Raw genomic sequence first — 16,324 nt, forward strand, 5'->3', positions numbered from 1 at the left:
TGCAAGCCCGCCTGGATGGGTACCACCCACTCATCAGATATTCGACCGCCAAACAACAGTACGCAGTATTGTTGTGTTCCGGTTTGAAGGGTGAGTGAGCCAGTGTAACTACAGGGACAAGGGACATATCATCTTAGTTCCCAAGGTTGGTGGCACACTGACGATGTAAGGAATAATTAATATTTCTTACTGCGTCATTGTCTATGGGTGATGTTGACCACTTTCCATCAGGTGGCCCATAGGCTCGTCCGCCAAACTATACCATAAAAAAAATGGAAGTCTATCTACCGTAATTATTGTTATTATTTTATCGCCCATAGATATAAGAAATTATGATGGAAAATTAACTGCTAACAATAACAAAGTGAAAGACATTTAACGGAATTGATCAGAGTTTGATACACGTGTTCTTATACGATTGCGGTCAACAATCCGGGAAACTACTATTAATTTTTCATAGGCTTAATTGCTGTTCATAATAATTCATCTCGCTACTTAATTTGCGGAAAACCGTGAAGAGGCGAGCCTCAAATGAAAATCTTGCACGTGTATCCACCTGCCTACCTACGCTGGAGCTTCATGGTGGAATGAGCTCCAAAACTATTTATTCAAAAGGAAGTTTTTCCTTAGCTTATCAATGGAACAAGGACAGGCTGTTACTTTGAAGTGAGTAGTAAGTGAACTGTAGATCACAGATTCAAATCGAGAAGCAACAGTCACTTTTTATGTGTTCATTAGTTTTTACCTCAGTGTTGTAGGAAAAAATCGCATGGAACTGCATGTAATGGATATGTTTAATTAACTTCTAAGGTTTCTCTATATTATAAAAGTAATCTGTCCTAGAAATTACAGCTATATTCCTTTAATTAAAGGAAAGCTTCAACGGTAGACTTCTAGGAAATTTAATTGATCTTGAAAGACATGATGATGAATAATATTGGATAATATGTCTTTATATATTATCTCATTCCAATTTTAAATGCCTCTGAGGAGTTCGCTGACCTTGTCAAGTATTACTTGTTCTAAAATAAATAATCACAATGGTAATGTAAACACGAACGAACATGAATAAATATTAGTTAGTAGCGTTGAACTAAAGTTTTAGTTCCAAACTCCAACTTGGTCACTCCGGTATGAATAACACGAAGTCACAAGAAAACTTTCTTCATAATTCAGGTCAGGTTAAGATACAACTGAATTAATGGTATTGCTTATCTGGTTAAAATATTAACTCCATTAACTATTGTACTTTTGCATATTATTTTATTCAAAAATTTTATACCATTTTTGAAATGGTGGTGGGGCCTTGTGCTCATTTGGGTTTAGTACCACTTGCTTTTTGTAATCCGGTTTGAAGGGTGATTGACCTAATGTAACTGTAGATACAAGACACATAAAATCTTTACTCCCAAACCTGGAGGCATATTTTTCTATGGTATCGGATGGCGAACGAGTATATGGGCCACCTGATGGTAAGTGACGACGCTGTGTGAAACTTTATAATGAGCGTAACATTATGGGCCGTTCACCAAGTAATTTCGTTTAATCTCAACAGATGACTTCATTAAGTTTTTAAAAATATCATCACACTCATGATTTATAATCATTATATATTTTCATAGCAGATATAGCAAGTGTTACTTGCCAAAAACATTAGCAACTCAGTATGTTTTTCTTGGTTCCCTTTCAACCATGAGTGAATGAGACAGCAGATTATGATGTCACGAATTTTTTTTTTATATTTTACCGTCAATCCATTCTGTCTTATATAATTATTAAGTCTCAAAAATTGATAGTTTTCATATAATAATCGACAGATTAAATCAATTTCGTCGAAGCCCAGATAATAGAAGAAAAAATGACAAATAATGTTTAGAATATAAATTTTAATGGATTTAAATTTGAATCTCTCTTTTCTTTAACATTTTACTAATACATTAAATCTGACTTTTTAAAATCTAGATTATCTTTAAATACAATGTTTTCAACGACATTTTGGTAAGTAATACATGAAAGCAAAACATTAACAGACACCGAAAACATAGAAACGGAGAAACATTGAGTTTGCATTTTCATTTATAAAAATGTTTAGGTTTTATTTCAAATCTCTAGAAGCGTCACACGAGTCTTTGTTACAAAAGATCTCAAAATATACATCAATTTATTTCGTATTTTGAAAAGTGGGTCGAGATAGCATCCGCTGTTTATATTTTTGTATTTTTACAGCTACCAAAAAACGTGTCTCGCACGCCTCGGTATACGGATGCGAGTTTCCTGAGAGTGAATTTTGAACTTTTGTGATGCAAAAATATTACTTCATCGTAATAATGACACCTCAAGAACTAAGGTCTCTTACTTAGTAATATCATTTACTAGATTGTTTTTCAAATGTTTGTTTATTTCAGTCAAAAAGTTCATTTTAATTGTTTTTTTTTTATTTCAAAATGGATCTCATAGGTCACGTTTTTTAAAGTGTAATTATCACCGCTCATAGAAATTGTAGCTGTTAGTAATATTAACTATTCCTTACGCCACTGACCTTGGAATAAGAGAGGATGTCCCTTATCCCAATCCAGTGTAAATAGAGGCATTGTTTACACAGAATCACTCGCCCTTTAAAACTGGAACACATCGATAACAAGTAATTCTGTTTAATGGTAGTCATACTTATTTATGTGAGGTTCTTTTTCAAAATTAATTTACTATATACAAAATATTATGTTTTTGAATATTGACTGTTTTTATGAATACGTAAATGCAATACATGTAAAGAACACATGATTATAGTGCCTGAGGCATAATATAATTGTACTTACTTAAAGATAAATCTTCTAACTATTTCTGACACACAAATTTTGGTGGAAGAAGAAAATTGAAGGAATAACTTGTGTAGCCCCGTTTTGGTTCCGCCTACTTAATATTGGAACATTAATTCTCTTTGTTTTGAGATTTGGAGGTAGTCCACGAACACATTGGTAACACACATCTAATAGTTGGCTCATTTGTGATGTAATGTGTGAATGATGTTTTTTACTGTACCAGTGTCTATGGTGAATGTGTCTCACCATCAAGTATATCTTCTCCGATACTTACTGCACTTAGTGTCCTGACTATTTTTGTTTTCTCAATTACAATCTATACAAGTCGACTTACAAAAAATTATAAAACTAAATAAAGTTACGAATATGCAGTATTGTTATTTTTTGTCATAATTATAAACACGACATATAAATATAATTCCCATAAATAGGCGACTCTGATGAAGGAGTGATTGATTAATTACTTTCGAAAGTCCCTAATTTCATTAAAAAGCGTGTAAAAATCCAATAAAGCAGTAACCCTTGGCCGTACAATGAAGGCTATTAATTAGATTGACAGCCGAACCGTTGCGGGCAAAAAATATTAATCCTCGATATAGGAGCACACGTTCCGATGCCCTCCGCTTTAATTAAACGAATTAATCAAAATGCCCCTGTCCCCCGCAGAGCCCCTGCCCCGCTCAGCTCCGTCCGCTGCCCCCTATTCTAGCGTCAATCACGTGACGGGGCACTTTGCTTCTCGTACACGGAATTTTAATTAATACATCGAAAAGTACTAAGAGGAATGTATTTTTTTATACTTACCGCCGATATATATTCGGATACGAAATGACTTTTTGTAAATTGCTGTTATAGCGGAATATTTCAAGTGTCCCTTTTGGGGGTTGACGTGTTTGTCTTTTCGGAAAGTTAATTAATCTTTAATGTAATTACTGCGAGGGTAATGCGATTTGGTAATTAAAAATGGAGAATAAATATTTTATACCAATAATAATATCTTTATAATTTTGTGTATACATAGCTTTTACATATTGTTTTAATGGTTTGTGATTATTTATTCCGTATTTAGTAAAAATTGTGTATATAATATATAATTTTGTATATAATAAAATATTCCTTTGTTAGTCCAAGCTCCCATAGCGATATATTCTCTTTCTATGCAGATGTGGCAAGCAAGCAGGAGTCTCGCCTGGTGGAAAGCGGCTACCACCGCCCACAGATATCTGCACTAAAAGGCTTGTAGGTTTGTTTCAGGCCTTTAACATTCTTCACTTGAATGAAGATTTCTTGAACAGTATTATCAAAATCTTAGAGTTGACGTGAGTTTTCTTTATAATTTTGGTTGGCCTTTGTAATAAGTATTGCACCACCTTTTAAGACTGATCTGTCATTGGTTATATTATTTAATTATTTACAATAAAGGACATAAAGGTACAAGGAAATCCTAAATCCGAATAAAGATAGAATTATGTATGCGTGTGTATGTTTATTTTTCTAAATTATAGTGTGTTAGGATTGCTCATTTTTTTGTAATATCTGTTTAAATCTGGTTGGACTGGTATGTGCTCTATGTACTATTTTGAAGTAACTGAATTTGATTAAAAAAAATACTCTGTATGGCAAAATAGACTAGTTCGAACTTCAAAAGGCACATAAAACCTTCAATCAAAAAAGAGTCAAGAGCAATTAGGGGTCCGTAAATTGACATATTTTTTTTAACTTTACAGTATTTCAGAAAAGCGAATATTCCGATGTTACTAGTATTTCATACATAGATTTAAAATAATTCATCACGTCAGTGTACTGGAGAATGGCAGTGATAGATGTACCGAAACATTTATCAAAAACTGAACACTAGTGTACCCAATAGTGTCGTTTTGATGAAATATGCTCAAAGGAAATTAAACTCTTTGTTAAAAGGATATAAAGTTCCAATCGAGTTTTAGCATATTTGAATATTCTACGACTGAAATCGATTGAATGCGTGTTTGTTCAAACGCTGCGTTTTTTATTGTTCTTTTATTCGTTTTTTATTATTTATAAGCAGACTTTTTAACCATCACAAAATTTATACACAATTTATATGTATACATTTTAACGTATCTTTGATTGATAAAGTGTACAATATCAAATTAAATAACGAATGTACAACCAACCTAAAATAACCAAAAAAACCCTTATTGGTTACATAATTAAGTTTATTGAAATAAAATAACTTCTGGGTCTCAAGACGCTCGAAGGAAGTTATAACTTAAAGTAAGCGTCGCCGTAACGCGTTACGTAACGAAGCGGTTTCCCCCCCATAAAAAGTTGTCGCTTAAAGTAAAGTTACTCACACAACAAACGCATAACTATGCGTTGTAAGTCATATCCCAAGTGTACACACGTACATCCACTCTTCAAATGTAAGACAACAATGTTACGTAAAAAACAATTCAGGGGTAACTGTTGAACGAGCGGTACGTAAACAAAAATTTTAACCCTTTCACAGCTACCACAAAAAACAGTCAGATCATCCCCAAAATCCTTTAAAAAATAATATTATATGTAAAAAAGATTAAATTCAATGTCAAAAATAAAAGTACATTTAGTATCAACTCACTATACTCGTATAATATATAGTTGAAACTATTGAAATGAATCTTCAGTCTCTGAAGTGAGGAGTTAAACATGAATATCTAGTTAGCGTTTCATACATCAAGCTAACCATCAGCAAGTTATCTTGAATTCTAGCAAGCGGAGTGATTTCACAGAATTTATTCATTCCATCATTCACCCCGCTTTCAGCAGCATTGTATAAATTGGGATGAATGGGGCGAAACTGCTCTATTAACTGTATGTTAGTTCGTGAATTTAATTTCGTTCGTTCAATGGAGATAATCGTTCGAATTAGTTAACGATGTCGAAAAGATAATACACGAATAGTGAACAAGATAGAAAAGCGTATTATAAAAATAATTATATTTATTTACATCGTTAAGGAGCTTCACAAAGATTCTTCTCGGTACAATACGAATCGCTTCTTTATATTAATCTTAACATTTATAAATAAAGATTCAAAAATACTTTTAAATCCAATCCAATCCATCAGCCCAATTCCGTCCACTGCTGGACATAGGCCTCTCCGATTGCACGCTACTGAGATCAGTCTTGGGCTACTCGCATCCAGCTCCTGCCAGCTGTCTTGCGTAAGTCGTCACTCCACCGTGCCGAGGACGACCTATAATACGTTTGCCGAGACGCGGTCTCCACTCTAGAACACGTTTTCCCCAAAGGTTATCGGTTGTGCGACAAATATGGCCCACTGCCTCTTCAGCTTACTAATCCGGTGGGATATATCGATGACTTCGATTCTCTGGCGGAACCTAAAAATTACTTGTAAAATTCTACTCGAATAATATTATAGAGCTTGCTTACATTTCAAATGACGAAAGCGCGTATACTTACAGGTCAAGTAGATCAGTGTTAGTAAATTATTAGATTAGTGTCAGTTTCTGGTGACAGGAGGGCTGATTCGTTTTTTGCCCAGAGGATCGGAATTGCGATTCAACGGGGAATTGCTGCTAGCATTCTTGCCACCATTCCACGCGGTCAAGATTTATACAGTAACTATATAGTTTTAGTTTATATTTGTATATATTTAAGCATTTAATGTTATTAATTCTTATGTTAATAAATGTGTGAGTATAATTCGATGTTATATCAATAAACGTAGAACTAAATTATTACATTCATTCGCCTTAAACCGAAGCACTACTATGAAACGGCTTGTGGAACATTTGATTGTACTATATAAACAACCAGTAGCTATCCGTGACAGTATTCTGTAATTTTAAGAGAAAACAGTTTAGGATTAACCTGATCGAATAGACTTGTCTGACCTGGATAGAAGGGTTTCACTGTATTTGTCCCTTTCAATGCGTTCCCTTGTGGATTACGCAAAGGTTAGTGCACATAATATTTAAAAGAGTTTTTTTTATCATTGACAACCAAATTATATTCCCCTGTAGTGTATTCTCCTGTGTAAATGTCAAATGTCACGTGAATCTGTTGAATGGTATGAATGTAGTAACCAGGTATGTCGCTGATTAAATAAACTTTTTTTTATAATATAGGCAAATGGGCCATGCGATGGTAAGTAATTACCACCTCACAGAAAAAGTCTCTGAAATAATTAGTTCTTGCATCACGAATGTACCACCAAACTAAGGAACTAGAGGAGATGTTATGTCCCTTGTGCCTCCAATTTACTGGCACACTGACCCTTCAAACTGGAACACAACTATATTGAATACTGTTAAACGGTAGTTAGTATATCTTGTGAGTGTGTGGTAACTACACAAACAGGTTCACACAAAATCCTACCACGAAGAAAGTCTCAAAAATAAGTAAATTTAAATATCGTAAACATTATACTTTTATATTTATCCGAACTCAAGTCAAGGCAATTTTCTTAAGTGACTAATCGGAATTCTGCCAGAATTTTCACGTGCGAAAGTCGAGTATGTGTAGAAAGCTCCTTAAGAAACCGGTTTAAAATGAATATACATAGCTTAAGAGACCGTGCAGCCATAAGATAGGATGGTACATGAATTTAAACTTATATTTTAAAATTTGAATCGACGGAACTTTAACATTCGCATAAGAATCTACTTTTCGTATAATTAATGTAATTATATGTGCGGTTTACACTCATCTATAACAAGCGGTGCCGGCTATTTTTTTTTTATAATTTAACTACCCGAGAATGTGATATAAAAAATAAAATATATTTTTCTCGATTTCATGATTAAATTTTTATTGGTATTATGACCCTTAATTCCTGTTAATAAAGTTTATGCCAAATATTTATATAATTAATATTAAAATTTATAAATAAAGGAATTACTTTTTTACTGTTCATAATCGAGAGACGATACAACCTTATCAAATCCCTTCAGATCGATATATCAGTCTCGAGTTAAATATCAACGCTTGTTTATTTATCAAGCACTAATATTTTAACGACATAACTTAGGTCTCTATACAAAAAAGGAACAAATTAAAAAAAAATATTCAATAAAAATATTTTATATTAAAATTACCTGTTTTATCAGACCAGGGTTGATATACAACGCAACGAAAGTTGTAGCTCGTAGCACTCAGCATGCTACAAGTATAAGAGCTACGAGCGCTACGCTATCTCAAGCGGTAAAGCTCGCTCGCAAAGCTATGTTGTTCGGATGTGTCCTATCTTAATGGCCGTTGTAAATTATTGGTTTTAATCTCGTCCCATCCCTTTGTCCAGCATTAAACCATATGACGTAGTTATAAGTCGAAATGTTTGTTTCGAGCTAAAACCATCATCAGGCAAATTAAATATGATAAATCTCAAATCTGGGCTACGTAAAAATAAAATAATAATATTTATTTATTAAATTTAGATATGATAAATACTAATTTAATCAATTATGTGATTGGATGTAATTTAATATCATGAATGATACCTTTTTAACCGACTTCAAAAAAGGGGGGTTATCGATTCGACAGGCTTATTTTGTTACCGATTTCGAAAGATTTTTTTTTATTCAGAACTAGTGAAATAACAATATAAAAAATAACAATAATTGTAACAACAATATAAAATGGTAACCAATGGTAACTTTTAAGTAGTCTGATATTTTTCATTTCATTTTACTTAGGTGAACTCTACAAAGTATTTTGAAAACGCAATTTTTTTTAATTAATATTTCGTGCAAACGAGCAGGAGGGTCACCATATGGAAAATGGTTACCACCGCCCTTGGACATCTACAACACCGGGGGACTTGCAAGTGCATCGTTGGTCTTTGAAGAAGGAGTACGCTCTATTCTTGAAGGTTCCCAAGTCGTATCGGTTCGGAAAAACCCCCGCGAAAGCTAGTTCCACAAAGTGATTGTACGAATTTCAAGAAATAGTGTATTGTTTGGAGTCGGTTTTTTTTGTTAGCATTTTAGTTTATTAATGGCATAGATATTAAGCCTATATTCGTGTGGTGGAGAAGCTCATGCCAGCTTTAGAGGAGAACCGCAGAACGTGTCAAGCGACGTTGACGCCTGTGCTAGAGCATCATTATTTCGAGTGACGAATCAACGAGCAGTGCTCATGCCACAGTTCATCGATTCGTGAAATTACATTTGGTTAACGTTTCGTGGATTTGGTTCGACGAAAACTAAGATATGGAGAATTATTGGGAATAATTTTTAGCTGCATATGGATGGTAATAAAAAAATTATTGAGACATTTGCTTTGCAAAAGTAGATGCGCTATTTACTTTAGACTGACATTTTTATTTTATTTGCCATTTAAATCGAAACAAAAACAACTATAACATATACAGCCTGTAAATTTCCCGCTATTGGCCTACCTCCTATCCCTTTGAGGAGAAGGTTTAGGAGCATATTGGTTACAGGGTGATGGTTTCACATGTGGCACTATTTCGTTGAAATTAGATACATACACGTTTCCTCACAGTTTATTCACCGCCGAGCATGAGATTAATTATAAACATAAATTAAGCACATTTAAATTCAGTAGTGCTTGCTTGGATTTGAACCTGCATTCATTGGTTTGCACATAATGTACGTGTTCTAACCACTAGGCCACACAAGTCAATAATAAATACATATATTTAAAAAAATCGTTAATTACCACCTACGTCTTAATCTCGGCTTGTTATTTCTGAAGTATGACGTACGCCCTACTCATGTATGCTCTACGAAATACGTGGGCCGTTTTGAAAGACTGGCTCGTGTACAGTTAGATTATGTCCCTATCATATTGTTTTATTTATAGAAAGGAGGTTTATAGGAAGGATATTTCCCTGAAATTATACAAGCTCACGGCACAAGGGTTTAGTTTTCTACGAAGGTACACTTCAAGTAAGCGTTGTTTTAGGATGTGTTTATTTTTCTTATACACAGTTCCATATATTCAATTAGTATTCATATATTAAATACGATCTAATTCACAAGTAACGGCCCGTTCCGGCTTCACACGGGTGGACATAATTTTTTTATCATATATTTTAAAGTTTTATTTGTATTTTTTTTTCGACTTGTTTCACAATTATCGTTCTATATCAACTTATTTACACAAAAACCTTAATAAATGATGTTAGAAATGAAAGACTTATTGTTTTGACACGTACAATCACTCGTACTTTTAACTCAATCAATACAAAAAATTATGCTACCTTAAAGAAGACGCAATGACCCTTTAATGATCTAAGTGACAGTCAACGCTATCTAGTGACAAATTTTATCACTACATATATGTAATATTTTACTCAAATGATATACCAGAATCTTATCTGTCTATTAGTGAAAACCGCATAAAAATCTTCCAGTAGTTTTGGAGCTATCACGAACATATAAACAGACAGACGTGGCCGGGGACTTTGTTTTATTTAATTAAATTTCGCTTAAAAATTGATTATATGTCGAGATTGAAAAAAAACTATTAATAATAAGGGCACGTATTATTTTTACTCACTAATTAACCGCGGATATACATTAATCTTCTTATTCAAATTAACGCGGAATATAATTAAATAGCACTTAAACTTGTGCGGTATTCCATTAGCTTACCATTCAACCCTTTTCAGGCGTGTTTTTGCGGGGTTATCTTTCTATGAGACCTCTTCAACTGTTCTGAATTGGCGAGCCGTTCTATGCTCACGCTCCTATCTTTAATCCCTATGACTTTGTACACGATACGTATATTTAGAATTTAAGTTACGAAGAGCACTTTACGAAGTCGAGCACACAGTTTAGTCTCTTTGTACAACGTGAACGTTTAAGTACTTATATCTTGATTTTCTTGTTTACAGTTCTATTTATGTAATGTTATAAGCTTCTTTATAAGTAACTTTTATTTTAAGACACGTGCACGAACATATGCGTGTATACATACACACATGTAAACATCCTCAATAGCGGTGTGTATTGTTTAATTCTATTCCGTATTGATCCATAATTGTTAATAAGATATTTATATCAAATGAATGACTGAAACTCGTATGTCCAAATTGTTAAGTGAGTACTCTTGGCACGATACTTATTTTGTTTTAATACATATTTTAAATAGGCATATGTTAATATATAGATATGTTTAGATACTTATAATTGATAAATGCCCAATCTAATGGCTGGTTAGACCGTTAAAACCAGACCAAAACAGAAGAAAAATAAACAAAACACAAGAAAATAAGTATGGAATCCAATAATAAAATTATGCAAACCCTCACAAAATAAAATAAAAAAATCGCGAATCGATACGGTGAGTTTCATCTGCAAAACACGGGATCGAGTGTCGAGTGTACATAAAATAAATATAACTAGTAACAATGGTCCCTACCAAGGTGAAAGTGACAATAGTAGTGGTGACCGGTGTTTACGCAGCAAACGTACGAGAAAGGAGGTAGTTCGATATGGACACTTCTAACATTATCAACATCTACCCGCAAACTTCAGTCTCGTGAACAAGACATTCGTAGGTAATTTCGAAATATCGAGCTCCACCGAACAAAAAACATGGTAAATATCGAGAAGAAAAACAGTCAGAATAATCAATCTATTATTAATCTTCTATTTACAAATTATATATTATTATAATTATTTGTACTTTTATTTTATCATATTATGTTTGTAATGATCGTTAGTCGTTGTTTGAAAATGGGCACCGTGCTTGAAAGCAGCGAGGAACACATCTTCGTCGCTAATTCCCGGTCCCGAGCTCGTTGAAACTCCTGAACCAAGAGTGTTCTTTTGTTGACATTCACGAAGATTCAACTCACAGATTTAGGTAGTGTGTTATTATTATCTTGAACATTACATAATGAAGTAACACTTTTTTAATTTGTTTATTACACTAATATAATACATTTATATTTTATACATTTACAGAATTAGTAAATATATTGTATTGTTTTCTATATAATTTATATTAAATAATATTTAATACTTTTCTGTGTCGTGAATAGGTATGTTTATTTGCTACTTGACATTTTATTATTTAAGATATATCGACCAATCAGAGTAGCGTGGAGGAATCCTAATAAACCTAATTCTTATCATGAGAAATAAGCGCTTCAGCGGACATTTGTAGACTTTGTTGGCTCAATACTGTATAGTACGACACAACTTACATAAAAATCGTAAAACCGATTACATCCGAATTAAATTAGCTGTCCCAAATTGTCAATATTAATTTCTTATGTGAACGTAATAACTTGTAATACCATATGACCTAATATATTCGTCAATTTGACACGTCGATTTACATGTACTTGCTTTCTTGGGTTGAAATGACGCGAAAATCTAGAGCAACGAATAGCGTCGAATGGCGCGATATGTTTGTACATATCGGCAGTAATTGGTTTTACTGAATTTGCCGATGCTACATCTAAGTTGTATTCTTTACTGTTTATTCGATAACATTGCTTTCTGCCATTATATATTTGTCATTAAGAAGAAGACATCACTTTCTTAATTATGCTGGTGTTAACACTTCGTGCGAACCTGTTTGTTTATATACCACTTACTCAATAGATATTCTACCGCTAAATATCAATAATACTCTGTTCCGGCGACGGCGGCGATAAAAATTGAGTGAGCCAGTGTAATTAGATGCATAAGAAACATGACATACTAACTTACCCTCCAAGGTTGTAGTCGTTAGGGTAATTGCGCGTACAAACACCAATGCCAAAGTCAAAGTGTAAAATATTTATTCAATATGGAAGTGTTACACTTGCTTATTGACTGTCAAAATTCTACCACTAATTCGGAAATCAACACTTCGGACCTGAGAAAAACCGGCGAAAGAAACTCAGCGGGATTTTTTTTGGAATTCATTTTACATAGTATTATATAAAACAATAAACATATTTTCGTATATTTGAAACAGCCTATAGAGTAAGGAATGAGTACATAAGAGGAAGTTTGAAAGTGACACCGATAGCCGAGAAGTTATGTGGAAGGCGGCTATCATGGTATGGGCATGTAATGCGGAGGAATGAGGAACATATTGTGAGGAAGGCCTTGAGCATGGATGTGGACGGATATAGAGGTAGAGGACGACCAAGAAAACGATGGATGGACGTGGGAAAGACGATATAGTCAGAAAGAATGTTACTTGTGAGATGCCGCCTGACAGAGAAGTATGGAAGGAGAAGACATGCTGCGCCGACCCAAAATAAAATTGGGAAAAGGGAAGGAGGATGATGACATTTGAAACAGCCTGGAGGCGATCATTTCAATCCCAAGGTGTGCAATCAGCTAAGTCATTTTAGTAAAAATACGTGATTTTATTTATATTATAAGTGAGGTAGGTATTGCTCGTTAAGCACTAAACGTGTCGCTCCAGTAATAAATGCGTTGAAGTAATTAGGGCGAAAAACCTCAGAAAGTCAGTCGGAAACCCGCAGTGTCACGGTCGCGTGTGGCCTCGTACCGCATTGCGATTCGCATATTTCACCTCTCCTCGCAAATTTTTCAACAGTAAAATATTTTATGAGTTCATTTTTTATTTCGTTTTTAATATATCTTCACCTATAAAATATTTTATGAATGGACAAACATTTACAAGTCTTAAAATCATCAAACGGGACTGTTTCATGTATCTGTGTGTGTGTGTGTATCCATGATTGGTACTCGTATACAAAAAACTTAACTGTAACCAAACTTCATATAAACAGGAAAAATAGACTGAAATTCGCAAGCCCTGAAAATCTAAATCAATGATATCTTTTAAATAAAAAAAAACAGGACAACCAGCAAAAAATAAAAGTTACTCTTTTTGTATGATGGACATAGAAAACTGCATACAATAATAATTGCCACGTTGTTTATACTTTATTCGCATTGGAAACTACGTTTAGACCTTTTATTAATATGTTTAGGTAAGAAATGGTAAGGTGTCACCTTTGCATATAAACAATGGCGTTGAAATAATTATACACCACTACCAATATCGTCAATGCAATATCACTCATGGGATTTCAAATTATACATATCGCCGAGCTGTTCGCTCGTTCATTGAACCTTTAAATCGAACGAATTATGTCTTGTATTAACATTTAACGGTAGAATAATTGGTCAACTGATAATAACCTTCAAGATTTGTTTGCTATAAGGGCAGTGGTGCCAGTGTCACCACGACACGCAGAAAAAAATATATCAGTAAATATGTCACAAATCAGTTATTTTTAATAAATAAGATTTTATAATACATAAGAAGATTCATTTGGAAAAATAAGAGATAAAACCTAATATAAGATGAATGGAATGTCCAATATGAAATAAGAATATTGGGACAAAAGTTTTATATTTACCGATTTTTCGATATCGTTAAATGTTGAAATTAAACTATTGTGAAGATTATATAAGTGTTTCCAGTTCATGTGGTAAACCAAATTATTTGTGAACGTCATTTAAGCATTGTTCTTTTATTTATATTTGATATGTAATATTTTTTTTCATTGAAATAGGCTTTTTAAAACACTTTGGAATCATCGAATTGCTACCTAATCTGCACAAATGCTTCTGAGAAGAAACAAAAAACGTAGTACTAGTAAAAGTGCTCTTTTAATAAACGCGAACCAACTATCATTCAATCCATAAAATTGTTAGATTAATACACTTTAGTAATAAAATTATTTTAAATAACAATTTTCAAGCACGATATGTTATAAATTAGAATTGTTAAAATTATTTTGGAATACTATTTTTTTGAATAAACTAAATTGGAACATAGATTTTCCTTTTAGTAAATTTATTTGTAAGTTTAAAGGGTTATTTAACTGACTTCTGGAGAACTTTCTTTCGAGGATTTGTTTAGTTTAAAAAACCTTGTCCAACTCTACCGATTGACGACCTCCATGGTCGAGTGGTGTGTACACCGGTTTTCATGGGTACGCCACTCTGAGGTCCCGGGTTCGATTCCCGGCCGAGTCGATGTAGATTACCATTAGTTTTCTATGTTGTCTTGGGTCTGGGTGTTAGTGGTACCGTCGTTACTTCTGATTTCCATAACACAAGTGCTTCAGCTACTTACATTGGGATCAGAGTAATGTATGTGATGTTGTCTAATATTTATTATTATTATATTATTTACCGATTATTTTAGTTTTGCCTCAAAGAAATTCTCCAGGATACTATTACAATTGGCACCCTCTAACAATATAACAATTGTCATAAACACAAATTAAGCACATGAATATTCAGTGGTGCTTGCCTGGGTTCGATCCCGCAATCGTCGGTTAAGATGCACGCGTTCAAAACACTGAGCCATCTCGCCTCTTTTAAAATTACAGATGCAAGGATTTAATTATCTATTTATGTAATCTTCAGGCAATTACAGTCGAAATCTTGTAAAGTCAGACGGACTTAGACAGAAATACGCAGCGTTTGCGCCAATGTCGCGTGTTGGCCTTACCGCATTGCGATTCCCACTATAACTCACTCCTGTTGGCAAATAGCTTGCATTCGTCACGACTCACGAAACATCAGCTAATAAGAACCTTTATTGCTTTCGGGAGTAAAAAGAAATATCATTGATGTAACTATGATGTTGCTAAGCGATAACACGTCTGTATATTTAGTTGACTTCATTTGACGATTATTGTTCATGTTTTGTTTAACATCTGTAAATCAAATATCTAATATATCATAAAGCTATCTCTCATCTACCATAAAAAAGTAAAGTAACAGGCTGTAGATTACCCACTGCTGGGCTAAGGCCTTCTCTCCCATTAATGAGAGGGTTTTTGAACATATTCCATCACGCAGTTCCAGTGCGTGTTGGTTGAGTGCACATGTGGCAGAATTTCGATGAAATTAGACACATGCAGGTTACCTCACGGTATTCATGAATGATGAATTATAAACACAAATTAAGCACATATATACAGTTGGTGCTTGCCTAGGTTTGAACCCAAAATCATCGATTAAGATGCACGCGTTCTAACCACTGGACCATCTCAGCTTATATCATTTGATTCAATTAGATGTTTGGCGTTTTCAAAGAGCCATCATTTGACATAAATCAATCAATTATTATTGTAAAAAAAAAAATCTTTGAAAATTTTCATCTGATGAGCGACTACTCACTAATAATAATATATGTAAATATAAATATTGAACAACATCATTATATAACATTACTTTAATCCCAATGTAAGTAGCTAAAGCAATGATGTTATGGAAAATTAGAATTAACTACGGTACCACAAACACTCAGACCCAAAACAACATAGAAAACTAATTAACTTTCTCTTCATCGACTCGGCTGGGAATTGAACTGGAGAACTCGGAGTGGCGTACCGGCGTGCACACTACTCGACCACAGAGGTCGTCAAATTGTAATAAATATTAACCTATCCTTAAATCACCAAGATAAGATTTCATGTCCCTTACACCTGCATCTACATTGCAACACTCAACTTTCAAACGGGAAGCATACTATTTAGTAACCTGATGTTTATA

General features: G+C 33.7%; 1 protein-coding gene across 1 annotated transcript in view; it reads right to left on the minus strand.

Moving 5' to 3' along the window:
* LOC124544499 (protein O-mannosyl-transferase TMTC1-like) overlaps window positions 1–16,324 on the minus strand; it is a 120,533-nt gene that overhangs the window by 94,068 nt on the left and 10,141 nt on the right. The gene's annotated exons all lie outside the window — the stretch shown is intronic.

This window comes from Vanessa cardui, chromosome 4, assembly GCF_905220365.1.
Source record: "Vanessa cardui chromosome 4, ilVanCard2.1, whole genome shotgun sequence".
NCBI lineage: Eukaryota > Metazoa > Arthropoda > Insecta > Lepidoptera > Nymphalidae > Vanessa > Vanessa cardui.